This window comes from Schistocerca nitens, chromosome 11 (assembly GCF_023898315.1).
Source record: "Schistocerca nitens isolate TAMUIC-IGC-003100 chromosome 11, iqSchNite1.1, whole genome shotgun sequence".
Taxonomy (NCBI): domain Eukaryota; kingdom Metazoa; phylum Arthropoda; class Insecta; order Orthoptera; family Acrididae; genus Schistocerca; species Schistocerca nitens.
This window is the reverse complement of record NC_064624.1, coordinates 55999776-56017976: the sequence shown is the minus strand read 5'-3', so window position 1 is coordinate 56017976 and position 18201 is coordinate 55999776. Positions and strand designations below refer to the sequence as shown.

General features: G+C 40.1%; 1 protein-coding gene across 6 annotated transcripts in view; it reads right to left on the bottom strand.

Annotated features, from left to right (window-relative positions):
* The window catches only part of LOC126212834 (uncharacterized), a 442779-nt gene that overhangs the window by 230765 nt on the left and 193813 nt on the right, over positions 1-18201 (bottom strand). For 2 of the 6 annotated variants that reach the window (XR_007540938.1, XR_007540928.1), the window contains exons 1-2: positions 8477-8910; positions 6025-7672 (exon numbers count right to left, since the gene is read on the bottom strand). The exons of 3 other annotated variants lie outside the window; for them this stretch is intronic. The gene's annotated coding sequence lies outside the window, so the exon portion shown is untranslated. Of the gene's footprint in view, positions 1-3140; positions 7673-8476; positions 8911-18201 lie in introns of those variants that run through there. One more of the 6 variants, XR_007540927.1, reaches the window with a different exon arrangement.

The window sequence follows — 18201 nt, the reverse complement described above, 5'->3', positions numbered from 1 at the left end:
AAGGGTGTTATCCCTTCTTGTTTATTTACCATCTTGTGTGAATCAAAATTGTCTGAGTTCACTTTTTCCAGCATTTTGCATACACTGGTTTTTTAGAACTCACCTGCAATGGCTGATGACTTATTTCACAGCTTGGCTTTTCTTTGCATGAACGGGACTTAAGTCATATCAGATATACATCACTGAAAACTATTATTATGGTCCTTTATTCTAAAAAAGTCTCATGGCTGTAGCCCAGAGCAACTGGAGCTTCCTCCACACTGTCTTTCTCACACAGTTTGCTTATGTGGGAAACTAGCTTGGCCTCCCCTTTGCTATTTAAGTGGAATCAGTGTTTTGTGTGTCTGTCGCGATTCACTTTACTTACGTCTATCAAATGCACATGGCTAAATTTATCACACAGTTTCTTTAGCTCGGAATTATAGTGTAAGCTTATTTTATCATTCTTTAATTGAACTAAAAGTAAACTGCAATATTGCTCATATATACTTATGCCGGTAACATAACTTACACGCATATGAAATGTGCCATGCACCTGTTCTTGTTGTTAAAATAGGATTTTGTCTCTTCTTTGCACTGCTGTTATGAGAATTCTTTAAATTTCAAGGAAATTTAAATCATGGGCAACAAACAGTAAAAATAGGCAACAAAAATAGTAAATCTTAAAATCAAACCGGTTTGTGTGGTGAATAGTAATCCTTACCAACACATACTGCCATGCTGTTGGCGTATCTGTCTTCATTCAAACGATGTGCCAATTTTAATTAATTTTGAAATTAAAATGTCTCCATAACTTAATTATCAGTTACTATGTACTTCTGTCGATACATCTTATTGACATCTAAAAACTGAGTGCCTGATGTGTTTGGTGGGGTGAATGCTTTAAAAGTTATAAATTATTTATAAAATCACTTGTACGGAAATGTATTTGTCTCTGTATCTCATGTTGTATTACATTTCAAGATTTTATATATATACCAATGGCTTCATACTAAAAATTTCTTGTGTCTCCACGACTTCCTGGCCTCTGTGCCACACTCAAACCCTACCATCAGCCCTTACCAACTGAAATTGGGACTCATCTGACAAGGACACAGTTTTCCAGTCATCGAGGGTCCAAATTATACAGTTACGAGCTCAGGAGATGCAGCACAGGTAATGTCGTGCGGTTAGCAAAGACACTTGCATCAATTGTGTGCTGTTGTAGCCCATTAATGCCACATTTCGACACACTGTCCTAATGGATACATTTGTCATACACCCCATGATTTCTGCAGTTACTCCATGCAGTCTTGCTTGTATGTTAGCACTGATAACTAAGAAAATGGCACTGTTCTGTCCATAAGTGAATGCTGTCAGCCACTGCGTTGTCCGTAGTAAGAGGTATTTCCTGAAGTCTGGCATCCTCGGCACACTCTTAGCACTGTGGATCTCAGAATATTGATTTTCCTGATGATTTTCAAAACTGAATGTCCCACGCATCTAGCTCCAACTGCCATTCTACATTCAGAGTCTTAATTCCGATCGTGCGGCCATAACCACTTTGTAAATCATTTCACATAAATGACCTGAGAACAAATGACAGGTCTGCAGTCCACAGCCCTCTTATGCCTTGTATACAAAATACTACCACCATCTGTATATGTACATATCACTGTCCCATGACTTATGTCACTTCAGTGTAATGAAACGGCGGGAGCTTAATTCAATAACTGTGTGCATGATTAACCTCATGAAGTTAACAATAGTCTCCTACATCTCCATATTTCACATAAAATATTAGGGAGAGGCTCTCCATAGAAGTAGTAAGAACACAAGCAGCTCAGTTCTGAAGGTGAAAGTAGATGGAGCAAAAGTGTATTATCAATTTGTACAGAAACCAGACTGCAATTATAACAGTTGAATGACGTGAAAGGGAATCAGTAGCTGAGAAGTGAGGACATAATGTTGCAGTCTCTCCCTGATGTTATTCTGTCTGCATATCAAGCAAGCAGTAAAAGAAACTGAGCAGAAATCTGCAGAGGGAATTAAGGTTTAGAGAGAATAAATAATGACTCTGCATTTTGCTGATGCCTTTGTAATTCTGTCAGAAGCAGTAAAGGACACAAAAGAGCAGTTGAATGGAATGGACAGTGTCTTTAAAAGTGGTTTCAGATGAATACAACAAAAGCAGGACAAGGGTAATCAAATGTAATCAAAGTAAATCAGGCAATGCTGAGATAAATAGATTAGGAAATGAGACACTAAAACAGCAGGCAAGATTTGCTGTCAGCGGCAAAATAACTGATGCTAATCACAGTAGATAGGAGTATTTTGTTCGGAGGTGGTGGTCATTCAATTAAAAATTTAATAGTTCAGACAGGCACACAACAACTGATTTTTTTTTCATTCACATTAAATGATCCATAATCACGTTAATAGCTCAAAATTCTGCACAATTCCTAGACAAATATTTATTTAATTTACAGTAGTGTTACTGAACTATCAGTCTGATGTAGCACACAGCAGAAAAGCAAATACCTCATATAATTGATAGAAACAAAGGCCAGGTTATTAGGTAAAGTTAAGTCATCAAGGTCATCGATGAATAATCCCTAGTTAAGTGATTCTGAACTGGTGCCTTCAATTTTTTATGTGGTTGGAGATATTTACTTTGATATGATTGTACAGGGACTTGGTGCTCACTCTCACTTTGATAGGTCTATTCCACTCCAACTGACTCCTCCTGCTAAAATGTGCTATTTCCTTTTTTTTCCTATGTGAAAGGCAATTTTAGGACAACAGGAGTGATTGTTGCTGAAAAGTGATATGCAATTAATAACATTAGTTAGCTCATTTTTTTTATTACAATTTTTTGTGAAGATCATCAAATTACATTCGTATATGCCAATCATTACTTGGAATCTATGCACTGACTAATTTACTTAGATGCTTTAAACTTTAAGGACACCTTAATGACATATCTATCAAGAGAGCAGCCCACTTTCATGTCATTTCAGGAACAAGTTTTTATTCTAATAATATTTACACCTGATAATCAAAATTAAGGCCACTGTTTTATAATTAATCAGTACATATCTTCCTTCCTGTAGATAGTACATTAGTGTCCAGTCTTCTCTCCAGTGAATAGTACCTATTACCTTCCAAACTGAAATTCGGAAAGAAATACTACACTGGGACCGTATGTAAATTCACTCCTCCGAGTCGGAAAAAAATAAAAATTCGAAAAGCTCCTGTATGGCAGCGAAATTCACATCTTGGCTGTATGAGAGACCAGATTCCTAGATGACCTGGGTCAACAGAAGCGTCCGATCACACGCGTCGGCTTTGACCCGTGACGTAAGGGTGTTGTCGTGTGTGACGTCATGATGGCGCGGAGTTTGGTTTGAGTGTGGCTGTCTCCAGTTCTGTTTTATCGTATTTTATTTACTTTTCTGATCTGTTTGTTCTATCTCTGAGATTTTTTTTTTAATTTAAAAACACTTATTACTTATTTTAATTATCTGTTTCCTCCAATTTATGTTTTAGTTTATTATATTTATCTTTCTGATCTGTTCATTCTATCCCGTGAGATATTTTTTTTAAAAAGACAAAAAACACTAATCAGCTACTGAAGCATCTTTATCTTCTATGTGTTCCAGGGGTTACGACCCCTGTGGAGGTGGGTGGGTATTCATGCATGGCTGTCTTCACTTACACGTTGTAACTACGCAAGGAGTCTAAATTTGTTTATATTTAGTTTGCCCCCCACCCAAAACACCCCATTTCCCGCACTTGCCCCGTTAGTGTCATTAAGCTTCTTGTGGAAAGTGGGTGTGTTTCTTTTTTCTTCTGCCATATTTGTGACATCATGGGTCAAAGCAGACGGGTGGGATCGGACGCTTCCGTATTTCCGATGACCTCATTGTGGACTCTCAACACCATAGAACAATTCAAAGGAAAACCAGCAATAAAGATAATGATTAACACTCCTCTCCTGGGGAGTGCCTTTTACCTAAACAGAACCACAGTTAACAATGTCATGAGCTTCTCATCAAAATCTGGAAGGTTATCCATACTGACAATCAAGTGCATAAACAAGAAATATACTCCCATATACTGCCACAAACCAATTAACAAAGACAACAAGAACAACCTCCAAACAGTAGACGGCTTCTGGGATCTACTGGAAACAAATCTCCAGGATACATGTGAACTGTAGAAAATCCTTCTAGGAATCTTCAATGTACAGATCGAGAGAGAAAGAAAATATAAACAGATAGCAAGAGGCTGCTCAGCACACGGGAGAACAAATCAGACAGTAGAAATGCTAACTGGACACTGCAAAACTTTCCAGTTGTAGGTAATGTCAACTCATTTGCACAAAGTCCCAAGAAAAGTAAAGACTTGGGTATCTCCAAATCCCAACCTAGGAGAATTGCAATTACGCCATGTAGCAATAACCAGGAAAAACACTAGACAAGTGATGAATGTTAAAGTAATCAGACAGTGAATTCAACTCTGGTCACTACCTATGCAAAGTTAAAATGCATTTTCTCGCATCAAAATGAAACAGAGCCACCCATAGTGATCAAGTATAACACCAACCCAGTGAATATCAACCGAGATATTCCAAATAACTTCACAGAAGAAATCCACTCCTCTAGCATAGAGACCTGGTAACAACTCCGTACAGAGATCAATGATGCCGCAAAGAAAACACTGTCAGGCAAAGACAAAACAGTTAATCTGGTGGAATGAAGAATGTGAGAAAGCACTCGAAAAGAGAGCCAACGCATGGAACAATTCAGAAAACAAAGAAAAGAAACAGCAAGGATATTCTGCAGAGTCACACGATCATTTGAGAAATCAAAATTAGAAAATCTCCAGGACAGCTAGATAAAAAATAACTACAGAGACTTCTTTCAAACTTCCAAAGATCAGCTCAAATGGTATCAGGACCCAAGTGTAAGCTTCAAAAAGGAACAGGGCAAAATTGGATTGAATAATGAAGAAAATTGCACTCTACTAGCCAGATACTTCTACAAGCTGTTCAACTGACAACCTCCAACCACCAAACAAACTTCTGGCTCCTCTTCAAAACCTAGAGGATGACATCCCACTAACTGAAGAAGAAACAAAGGAAGCCCTAAAAAGTCTCAAAAACAAGCCAGTGGAGAAGATGCAGAATCAGCAGAAATGCTGAAATGGGCAGAACGGAAATCCTAGACGACCTACACCAAATCTTTCAGCAAATATGGGAGATAGTAAAACTGCCAGATGAACGGAAAACAGCACTGATCTACCCACTACATAAGAAAGGTACCTCCTACTTGTAAACAAATACAGAGGCGTGTCACTACACCAAGTCATCGACAAGATCCTCCCAAGGACACTGCTGAATGGAACGGACTCTGTGGATAGAGAGACTCTAGATAGAATCATCACAGAATTTGAGGTCAGAAACAAGCTGGCAAAAATTATCACATACATCTTAACAGGCACAACTTCCAAAGTGAAGCTTATGGGAGAACAGGTGTAAGACAGGGCGATGGATTATCACCAATACTGTTTAACTGTATCCTGGAGAAGATTGTGAGAATTTGGAATTCTGAAATTGAAAATCAAGGGATTGGGCCAATCTGTCTAGGAAGAATATCAGGAGGAATCAAAGTAAACTGCTTGGCTTTCACTGATGATTTTGTGACACTTTCAGAGAACTTAGGAGAAGCAGCCACACACACTAACCTATTAGAGAGGATGCCTGGCAAAACAGGAAGTGAGTGTGAATTCCTAAGAAAGCGAACTGTTCAGCTAATCAGTCCCGGCATGTCATGCCATGACTTAGGATCTCTAAACGGAAGACCAAAGTCATGACAAGTGACAAACATGGACCACAATTCCTTGGAACGGAGATTGGGTAGATTTAGAGGGTAAAAAAATTCAAATACCTCGGTGAAGCCATACAAGACAACGGACTGGAGAAAGCCTCTGTGGGGGAACAGATCTCACAAATGCAGAGAGCTTACAGATTTTACTACAAACCTTTAAAACAAAAAGTGCATCTCTTGGAATGTCGCAATACAGCACTACAATGTTGTGGTAAAAACAGTGTGCCTGTATGCCAGTGAATGCCTCAATGAATTACAAGTTGGAAAAGCTGGACTTACTAGGAAGATGAGTTAAGGGATAATCATGGGTAAAACCCAGGTTGAAACCGGTTGGAAATTTCAGAGCAACAATGAAATCTACAATAAGGTGGAGAAAATTTCAGAGACAACGAACTAGCGGAGGTAATCATTTCTAGGACACTTGTACTAAATGGACAAAACCAGACTATCCAAAAGGATAGTCAACTACCTGTGTAACAAGAACACAACAACGATAAGGATTGAGGAAGCTCGTAAAGATCTGGAAATGTTAACATTCAGGAAGTTCAAGTAAGGATACATTGTGGACCATGATTACACATGAAAAGAAGAACCAAGACTGGAAAAGCCTGGACAGATGAACAGAAGCAACAGCACAGTGTCAATATAAAGGAGTAATGGAGAAAGAAGAAACATCAGAAAGAGAAGAAATGAAATTGTAGTACGATCCTAACTGGTCAATTCACACATAATTAAATGAATAAAAACGTAAGAGAATTTAATTCCTGGAAAATTCAACATAATGTGATATACTCAGCTCTATTGTTCACAATATGCTCCGCAGTTCCATAATTTTCTTGGTTTCAGTGTTTCTCATCTTCTCACTTGTTCTTCTTATTTCTCCTCGTTATTCTGGCATCTTTAGTTGCCTCAAGATCCCACTTTTCAGCTTCAGCCACTCTCTCAGAATCAGTCGCAACGAACAGTGCCCATCTCATATTAAACCCGAATTATAATTCATAACAACTGTTGAACATCACGCCTGTTAACCGCCTCACATTGAAACAAATTATACTCATAATAAATGTTGAGAATGACTAAATAGCAGCAATGCAAACTACATGAAAACTTTGTAAGTAAAGCAACACTCTCAGACCAAAGACAGATACAGCAATCATGTGAGCATCACAAATGGTATCTTCTAACAGGGATTTAAACTGGAGAAACAGTTGCGTAGTATGTGTTCTTTGAACAGGAGTCTGACAACACTGACGCATGCAGGCAGCAAGAACGTTAGGATGGACAGACATTAGAAATCTCTAGATTAATTTTTAAACAACTTCCTGATGTCCAGTTCACTTCTCGTAACCACAGTTTTGTTCAAAAAACTCTAAACATGGTTTTAAGATGAAAATAATTCATTTTTTAAGCCGATTCACAGGCTAGTGCCTGTGAAGCTCACACCACGAAAACCAAAGCATGGCCCGGAAGCTGCAGCTCTGCTTAACTCTTCACATACAAATCATATATATAGCTTTTTAAACCTTTATCACCTTCAACAAAATGCCTAATTGGATTTCATTTAATCAAAGTACACAGTTTTTCCTGCCCATCTTCAAACTCTAGCTTCATTCTGTATCTGGCTTCAGTCCTCTTCCACAGTGTTCTTGCCAACAGCAGTGGGTAACGTGATCCTCTGTAATTCATAATCATTTGTACCACCAAAGAATTTCACTTACAGAGCAAATCATATTTTCATTTGGTTGCTTATAAGGATATGGTCTGAATGTAAAAATGTGTTCAGCTTGCTGTTGATTGGAGACCTGTGAACAGAGAAAAATATTTTATATATGTCTTCCATTAAATTGAATTATACGCAAATAACATTTACCGTAAGATATGTTGCAGGTGTTTTTTTTTATTAGTGAGAACAGTGAAATCACTATAAAATCTCTACTGCTTTCAGCCCCTTATTCAGCAACTCGTAATTTACAATATATGCAGTTGTCATTTAGTGCAGGTCTCTTGTTGCATTCTGTTGTTTCTCCCTCAAACGGTTCAATGGCTGAAAATGTGGTTACACAACTCTATTTTCACAATTAAAAATGTTCAAATAACGATCAAAGTTTAAGCAAGGTTTTCAGTAGTCATTTTACCAGCACCTGGCCTATCTTGCCTTTAACAGATCTGATCTTAAACATTATAGTCTCAAGTATTTAGTTTAATAAATGACAGTTTAACAACTCGCATGCACTACGCAGTGAAATCATGGTTTGTTTCTTTACAACAATCCCAACCACAAAAATGCACTTGCACCTACAGTACATGCGTAACATAATGACATGGTATGTCTGGTGTGACGCTTGCTATCTTTCACTGACTACAGAACGAAGCCACAAAATGCACAAATCCATGTTGTCGAAAATCTGCAAGACAGGACAGAACTGATGATCAACATACACTAAAATTACACTGCACTTGTGTTTTAAACAGGGACGACACCATTTAATTCAGAGCTCTTAATCAATATCCAACATTCCACAATCTAGAATAAAAGATAGCAACTGTGTTCTATCGAAAACATGGATACTTGAAAACTATGAGACACTGATGAAAATATTACTTACACTAATATCTTCTTTTATTACTATCCTTGCTTTTGGTTATTCCCATTTCGAAGGATTTAGAACTTCGAATTTCATAGGAATTGCTTTCTGTTTTAACAGTTCTCTTCCAGCAGGTCGCTCTTCATCTCCAGCTGCGCATCCTCAAAGTGAAACTTAAAACAAATCGTAACCATACACATTATGCAAAAAACACACGATATTTCATCTGTAACTACTTTCAACGGTTAACTACCTCCTCTACCTCTTTTACAGGCCTATAATCATTTTGCTCTCTAATGTTTAGTTGCTCTAACTCAAAATGACGTGAACTATTTAGACGAACTGTTAGAACGACTCGGTACAGCTCGGCAATCCGTTTCAGAATTTTGTAACCAAAATTTTACTTTCTCCCCACAAACAATACACGAAAACAGCCCTATACTGTCACCAACAGGGCTGCCATTGCATTTGCAAGGAAAGGAAACACGCATATGCATTTAGTATTACGAGGCTTGTCCTGCCATCTATTGGTAACCTCGAACAACAGGTGTGTGGATAAGAATTTACAACCGGTAGTTGATTTTATGTTGCATTTTGAATTTTCTGTAGTATTAGTTGTTATGAGACACACTTAATGATCTCAGCATTTATTTTTTTATTATTGAAGTTGCTATAAAGGAACATTAATTTCAACTATTTATGATGAGACTGCTACGTGCTCGTTTCTAGTATTACGGCAAAGGCTATATATTCCCTATGCGGGGATGGGATTTCACAATTATTCAACCTGCAAAATATAAGATATTTTTGGAGAGCTCTGACCGTAGTTCGGTCTGAGCTGGTATTGCGAAGTAAAGTAGTTTCGCTGGTGGTTGCTATTATTGTTCAATTGACTTATAAGATTCGAGTATTATCCATCTGCTTGACACTAGAGATGGGTCGAAACTCGTTCATTCCCGTGAAGTACTTCATTCATTTCACTCTTTGCCGTGAAGCGTTCAAATGAAGTAGTTCATTCATGAAGTACGGAAACCTTGCGAAGTTGCCCAGTTCGCCGTTCAGCCGCGGCTACGCTCGCTTCGCCTCGCTCGTACAATACAGCTTCAGATGGCCAAACTATGCGGTAACATGCACGCAACGTTTTGCGTCTTACAGCGTCTGAGTTAAATACAGGATGGTCGAAGGGGACAAAGGAAAGATAAACAGAGAAGCCTGTCACATAAAGAAGGTATTACGTTTAATCTTGCTCGACATTTTCTCATGAAGCGCCAAAAAAGTCTTCATCTGCCAAGTGAAACCTTATTTGTTGTATTTATGGACTGAAAACTTAGGCTACAAACGAAATGCAGTCCAAGTTTATGTTCCTTTTAAAATTTAATCCAAAATAGAATGAGTATGTTTACCACTGTCACAAAGTCTATATACCTACGTTAAGTAATTATTCAGAAGTTTTCCGGGATTTTATTTTTACTGAGAATAATAACCTTCTAAATTCAAAACGTAAACTGTCACCTGTAGTCATTGGTACGATTTCAGGTAAAATCCCTCTTTATTTTATTCGAAAGCAGTTTTTGTGTCTGTTCACGCTTATACAATGGCTAGCAACACGCGATCGCGTAAAAGTAGTGAAATTTGGGGTTTCTTCGCCGATTTAGGTTATGTGAAAGCAAAGTGCAACTGTTGTTCTAAGTGTATTTCACCGTGCGATTCGTCGACAGGCAGTACAGGGAGGATTGAAGTGAAGGGAGAATGAGTGACGTAGCGCCAATGTAGAGGGAGAGGGGAAGAGAGTGAGTGAACGAACTAGAAAAAAAGTGTGGAGTGTACTATCTGTGGAGAGTTTGGAGTATCAGTTCATTGAAATTGAGTGGTTAGTTCACACTTCACTGGAGTGAAGCATTCATTTAAACGACTCATTCACGAGCTCCCCATCACTACTTGACACACATTCTTTTCAGAGCTTGACATTTACTTTTAAAGGAAAATGGAGAATTTAGTTATTCATCATCAGTTATCTGCTATATTAGCTGGTCCTTTGCATCTCCATTTTCTGCGGTCCATTGCTACCGTCTTAGGCTACTGTATGATGTACCATCATGTCATCCAGTATCTGGAATCTCTTCCTTCCTCGCTTCCTTTTCCCTTCTACATAACCTTCTAACACTGTTTTTATCAGTCCGTCATGCTTTCTTAATATATGCCCAACCCAATTTCTTTTTCTTCTCTTTATTACATCTAGTAACTGTCTTTTCTCTCCCACTCTTCATATTTTACTCTGTCCAGCCAACTTATTCTTTCCATCCTCTACCAAGTCCAGATCTCAAAAGCCTCTAGCCTTTCTCTTTTTTTTTATTTCCCCATAGTCCATGTTTCAGTGCCATATAGAAGAACACTCCATACAAGACATTTTATGAGTCTCTTTCTGAGTTCTCTGTCCAGACCGCTGCAGAAGATTCTCCTTTTCTTATAAAACGCCTCTTTTGCCATTGCCATCCTTGTTATAATTTCTGTGGTGCACTACCAGTCAGTGTCTATCCTGCTTCCAAGATACTTAAAATTTTGCACCTGTTATAGTATTTTTTCTCTGTTCAGCATAATTTTTATTTCCTTATTTCTTCCTAGTGCCAATTTTTTTGTTTTATTTGTGTTAATTTTCATTCCATATTTTTTTCTGTCAGTTTTGCATGGTGTCCACCAAATCCTGTAATTCTTTTTCCCCTGTGGCTAGAAGGACCATGTCATCAGCAGACCTCAAACACCCTACTCTTCTTCCTCCAATTTCTACTCCTTTGCATCTAATGAGCATTGGTCAATCATATTCTCCAAGTAGAGGTTGAAAATAGTAGGTGATAGACATCATCCTTGTCTGACTCCTTTTCCTAGTCTGATCCAGTTTGTACTTGCTCCTCTCACTCTAACTGAAACTTTTTGATTAAGATATAATGAGTTTATGTCTTCTGGTTTTCCAATCCACTCTCTTTTCCCTCATTATAGTCGCCAGCTTGTCCCAAACCACATTGTCAAATGCCTTTTCTAGATCGATGAAGCACATATATAGGTCTCTTCCTTTTTCAATAAACCTTTCTCCCAAGATTCGTAGGAGCCCTATTGCATCTCTGGTGCCCGTATTCCGTCTAAAGCCAAACTGCTCCTCACCAAGATTCTCCTCCATTACTTTTTCAAATCTTTTATTAATTGTTCTTAACATCACTTTGGCTGGATGTGAAATGAGGCTGATTGTCCTGTGTTCGCTGCATTTCTTGGTTCCTTGTTTTTTCGGTAATGGAATCATTACTGTTGTCAGAAAGTCCTCAGGCCATTCACCACTGTCATATATTTTATTAAATAACCTCAATATTTCTCTTATTCCATCTTGGTTCAAGCATTTTAGTATTTCTCCTGGTATTGTATATGTACCTACTGCTTTGCCATTTTTCATTGCAGCTATGGCAGACTTTACTTCTTCCAGTATGGCGGTTGGTACTTTCTCGTCATCACTTACACTGTTGTGTGATTCAAGTTCCAGAGTTTCTGGTTTGCTATTTGTGTCATATAGCTCTTTTAGATATTCTTCCCATCTCTGGAGGACATCGTCACGATCTTTGTACACTACCTCTTCGTCTTTACTAAAAATTTCTACAGTAGCACTTCCTGCTCTGTTTGGTTCCCATGTCATAGTCTTCACTCTGTTGTATAGTAAGTCGTATCTTCCCTTCCTGTCCAGTTCTTCAATTTCATCACATTCCTCTTTTAGCCATTTTTTCCTAGCTCGCTCTGTTTCGCTTCGCAGTTTATTATTTAACCTTCGGTATATCTTTCTTGCATTTTCAGTGTTCTTTTTTTTTTCAATTTTCTTCTCTCCTCCATCTTGGAAATCATCTCTTGTGTGTCCCATGTTTTTTGTTACCTTTTCCCTTTTACATATCCCATATTTTGCTGTCCTGCTTTAATGATTCCTTCTTTCAGCATATTCCAGTACTCGTTGGCATTATCAGGTGGCTCTTTGTCTTGTGACGTGTTTAGAAACTCCCAAGACAGCATTTCTGTAATTTGTTCTTTGTTGGATCTTATCTTCTCTAAATTCCACTTCTTCACCACAGTCGCCTTCTTCAGTTTTTTCATTCTTATTTCTATTTTTGCCATAAGTAAGTTGTGGTCACTATTAGTATCTGCACCTGGTAATGTGTGCACCTTCTTGATTCCATTCTTATATATTTCTTCCACCAGTATAAAATTGATTTGGTTTCTGTATTATTCCCTGATGATTTCCAAGTGTAGAGGCTCCTCTTGTGGTTCTTGAACCATGTGTTTGCCGCTATCAGCTGCCTTTCCCTGCAGAAGTCAATTAACAATTCTCCTGTGCCATTTCTCTTTCCAAGACCATGACTGCCTACTGTGTTTCCCTCTTTCCCTTCTCCCACAATGGCATTCCAGTCTCCCATTACTATTTTGCAGCATTTTTATTTTCGTCCATTATTCTCTCTATTACATTGTACGTTTCCTCTACAATTTGGTCATCATGTCCTGAAGTTGGCATATACACCTGGACAATCAGTAGACCTTTTTGTGCTCCTTTCAGCCTTACACCAATAACCTGGTCATTTGCATAGTCTACATATTCCACACATTTAGCCAATTCCTTTGTCATAAACATTCCTACTCCATTCATTCCTTTTACTTCTCCTCCTGAGTAATACAATAATATTCATCTGACTGCAACTCTCCATGTCCAATCCATCTTACCTCAGCAACTCCTACGAGGTCCGTATGATTCTTTTCCATCTCTCTTTTAAGGTTTTCTAGTTTTCCTGCTTGTAGCAGATTTCTAACATTCCAGGTACCAATTCTCGTTTTGATTTTTTGCCTCCTTTCAAGCTGTCCCCCCCGGAGATCCGAATGGGGGATTATTTTACTTCCGGACACTTTTTTAACATGAAAGGAAGCCATTTTTGTGCATAAAATGGAGACTGCATTATGCAGGGAAGATAATCTGCAGTGGTAATCCGTTGCCTTCTGCAGTTCTGGAGGCCGCACCTAACATGGGATACAAATGTCTTTTGCAGCCACCAGCTCCGGGTCAGATGCTGCATGAGAAGTTTAGGTTGGAGAATGAAAGACCCCTAGCCCTCGAAACCTAATAGCGTCAGGGTCATAAAAGAACAAGAGCTGGCCGAGGGTGGCCAGATGAGAAAAATAAATGTGAGGAGCCTGGCATAAGTAAGTGGAAGCAATGCTAGGACTCAGCTCGGGGCCCTGTGGTCGCCAGCCACGTATAACTAGGAGTGACTCCTGAGGTCATTTGGGTTATTAGCCGATGAAAAAAAGGTACGAGTCTTGTTTCATTAAAAATTTTGTGGGAAAAGAACTTACTCAGTCATATGTGTTGGGTCCTATTTCTTCTTTGGCTGCAACATATTTGACATCACGAGGAACAATAGTAAATCAAAACTTTTTCTTATTTTAGTTATATTTCATAGAAATACTAACAGTATTTTACACAGTTTACAACACATATTTTATGGCATAAAATCGTAATAGTCATATCAAATTAACAGCTTTACTAACCCACAGACATTGTGCAGACAGCTTCACTATTTGTAAAAGAGTTTGAAAAAATAATGTCCTTTTGCAAAACAGGGCTATTGGTTGCATTTTATACACTTTGATTTGTTTCTGTTAGTGCCGTGCTGATAAGTGCGTAGGCGGGTACCAAATGTAACTAGAAGGGGATGTTGAACGCATCTAGAGAAGGATAACACGAATGGTCACTTGTTTGTTTGACCCATAGAGTCACCACACAGAGCAGGTAACGCTTCAAGGTGGACGCTTGAAGGTACAGTAGTGGAATTATTTATTGCATCATCTTTTATAATTCAATGCTTTTGTTATAATCGACATGCTTACCAATATGTTCCAAAACGCCGCGCATAAAAATAGGATTTTCTTGTGCTCATATCTCGAATTCTATTGGTGATAAAAAAAAAGGAAGGTCACGTGATTTGGATAGCCCGTTGTCTAGGGACCAATTGAGTCGTCTTGGCGTCATAATCCTACAGTGGCCTATAGGATTAAAATATGAATATTATGCACATCCTCCTGCTGAGACAAATGGAGCAAATCACTTGGTTCTTCTTGCATTTGATGTGGTCTGCAGTGGGCCTCATTGGATTTTTTCAACTATACTTTCGCCATCATTAGCGGAAGAAACCTACGGAGGATTCCAGGAGGGCTCTGCATGACAAACGGTTGAACTTTTTACAATATGGCCTGTTCCTAAGATCCTGAATCAAACAACATTGAAACATTTGTTTGATGTCATTATCCGCTCAATGATACAGAGATTCCAAATTAATCTAGTTGTACAAGTAAAAAATGCACTTAAAATTAAATAGATTGGTTGATAATGGGTATGCCTCCAATTTAATTGAAAAACCAGGTATACCCATGAATGAATGAATGAATTGCCTTGAAACCAATCAGAAAATAAAATTCAGAGATAGAAAACTTTTGCACATCACATCCCAACATTGAGACTGTGTATACAATGAGACTATCAAATGATACATGGGATCAGTTGAGGGTGCAGATGACCAAAAAACACACACCCACACATAAATATGTCTGTATATGTGTGATGGATGTGTGTGTGTGTGTGTGTGCGAGTGTTCCCCCTAAGGTAAGTGTTTCCGCTCCCGGGATTGGAATGACTCCTTACCCTCTCCCTTAAAACCCACATCCTTTCGTCCTTCCCTCTCCTTCTCTCTTTCCTGATGAGGCAACAGTTTGTTGCGAAAGCTTGAATTTTGTGTGTATGTTTGTGTTTGTTTGTGTGTCTATCGACGTGCCAGCGCTTTCGTTTGGTAAGTCACATCATCTTTGTTTTTAGATATATTTTTCCCATGTGGAATGTTTCCCTCTATTAATATATATATATATATATATATATATATATATACAAGGATGAGGTGACTTACTGAACGAAAGCACTGGAAGGTCGATAGACACACAAACAAACACAAACATACACACAAAATTCTAGCTTTCGCAACCAACGGTTGCCTCATCAGGAAAGAGGGAAGGAGAGGGAAAGATGAAAGGATGTGGGTTTTAAGGGAGAGGGTAAGGAGTCATTCCAATCCCGGGAGCGGAAAGACTTACCTTAGGGGGAAAAAAAGGACAGGTATACACTCGCACACACACACATATCCATCCACACATACAGACACAAGCAGACATGTTTAAAGACAAAGAGTTTGGGCAGAGATGTCAGTCGAGGTGGAAGTGTAGAGGCAAAGAAGTTGTTGAAAGACAGGTGAGGTACGAGTGGCGGCAACTTGAAATTAGCGGAGATTGAGGCCTGGAGGATAACGAGAAGAGAGGATATACTGAAGGGCAAGTTCCCATCTCCGGAGTTCGGATAGGCTGGTGTTGGTGGGAAGTAGCCAGATAACCCGGACGGTGTAACACTGTGCCAAGATGTGCTGGCTGTGCACCAAGGCATGTTTAGCCACAGGGTGATCCTCATTACCAACAAACACTGTCTGCCTGTGTCCATTCATGCGAATGGACAGTTTGTTGCTGGTCATTCCCACATAGAATGCATCACAGTGTAGGCAGGTCAGTTGGTAAATCACGTGGGTGCTTTCACACGTGGCTCTGCCTTTGATCGTGTACACCTTCCGGGTTACAGGACTGGAGTAGGTGGTGGTGGGAGGGTGCATGGGACAGGTTTTGCACCGGGGGCGGTTACAAGGATAGGAGCCAGAGGGTAGGGAAGGTGGTTTGGGGATTTCATAGGGATGAACTAGCAGGTTACGAAGGTTAGGTGGATGGCGGAAAGACACTCTTGGCGGAGTGGGGAGGATTTCATGAAGGATGGATCTCATTTCAGGGCAGGATTTGAGGAAGTCGTATCCCTGCTGGAGAGCCACATTCAGAGTCTGGTCCAGTCCCGGAAAGTATCCTGCCACAAGTGGGGCACTTTTGTGGTTCTTCTGTGGGGGATTCTGGGTTTGAGGGGATGAGGAAGTGACTCTGGTTATTTGCTTCTGTACCAGGTCGGGAGGATAGTTGCGGGATGCGAAAACTGTTGTCAGGTTGTTGGTGTAATGATTCAGGGATTCCGGACTGGAGCAGATTCGTTTGCCACGAAGACCCAGGCTGTAGGGAAGGGACCGTTTGATGTGGAATGGGTGGCAGCTGTCATAATGGAGGTACTGTTGCTTGTTGGTGGGTTTGATGTGGACGGACGTGTGAAGTTGGCCATTGGACAGGTGGAGGTCAACGTCAAGGAAAGTGGCATGGGATTTGGAGTAGGACCAACTGAATCTGATGGAACCAAAGGAGTTGAGGTTGGAGAGGAAATTCTGGAGTTCTTCTTCACTGTGAGTCCAGATCATGAAGATGTCATCAATAAATCTGTACCAAACTTTGGGTTGGCAGACCTGGGTAACCAAGAAGGCTTCCTCTAAGCGACCCATGAATAGGTTGGCGTACGAGGGGGCCATCCTGGTACCCATGGCTGTTCCCTTTAATTGTTGGTATGTCTGACCTTCAAAAGTGAAGAAGTTGTGGGTCAGGATGAAGCTGGCTAAGGTAATGAGGAAAGAGGTTTTAGGAAGGGTGGCAGGTGATCGGCGTGAAAGGAAATGCTCCATCGCAGCGAGGCCCTGGACGTGTGGAATGTTTGTGTATAAGGAAGTGGCATCAATGGTTACAAGGATGGTTTCCGGGGGTAACAGATTGGGTAAGGATTCCAGGCGTTCAAGGAAGTGGTTGGTGTCTTTGATGAAGGATGGGAGACTGCATGTAATGGGTTGAAGGTGTTGATCTACGTAGGCAGAGATACGTTCTGTGGGGGCTTGGTAACCAGCTACAATGGGGCGGCCGGGATGATTGGGTTTGTGGATTTTAGGAAGAAGGTAGAAGGTAGGGGTGCGGTGTGTCGGTGGGGGTCAGGAGGTTGATGGAGTCAGGTGAAAGGCTTTGCAGGGGGCCTAAGGTTCTGAGGATTCCTTGAAGCTCCGCCTGGACATCGGGAATGGGGTTACCTTGGCAGACTTTGTATGTGGTGTTGTCTGAAAGCTGACGCAGTCCCTCAGCCACATACTCCTGACGATCAAGTACCACGGTCGTGGAACCCTTGTCCGCCGGAAGAATGACGATGGATCGGTCAGCCTTCAGATCACGGATAGCCTGGGCTTCAGCAGTGGTGATGTTGGGTGTAGGATTAAGGTTTTTTATGAAGGATTGAGATGCAAGGATGGAAGTCAGAAATTTCTGGAAGGTTTGGAGAGGGTGATTTTGAGGAAGAGGAGGTGGGTCCCGCTGTGACGGAGGACGGAACTGTTCCAGGCAGGGTTCAATTTGGATGGTGTCTTGGGGAGTTGGATCATTAGGAGTAGGATTAAGATCATTTTTCTTTGTGGCAAAGTGATATTTCCAGCAGAGAGTACGGGTGTAGGACAGTAAATCTTTGACGAGGGCTGTTTGGTTGAATCTGGGAGTGGGGCTGAAGGTGAGGCCTTTGGATAGGACAGAGGTTTCGGATTGGGAGAGAGGTTTGGAGGAAAGGTTAACTACTGAGTTAGGGTGTTGTGGTTCCAGATTGTGTTGATCGGAATTTTGAGGTTTTGGAGGGAGTGGAGCTGGAAGTGGGAGATTGAGTAGATGGGAGAGACTGTGTTTGTGTGCAATGAGAGGAGGTTGAGGTTTGCTGGAAAGGTTGTGAAGGGTGAGTGAGTTCC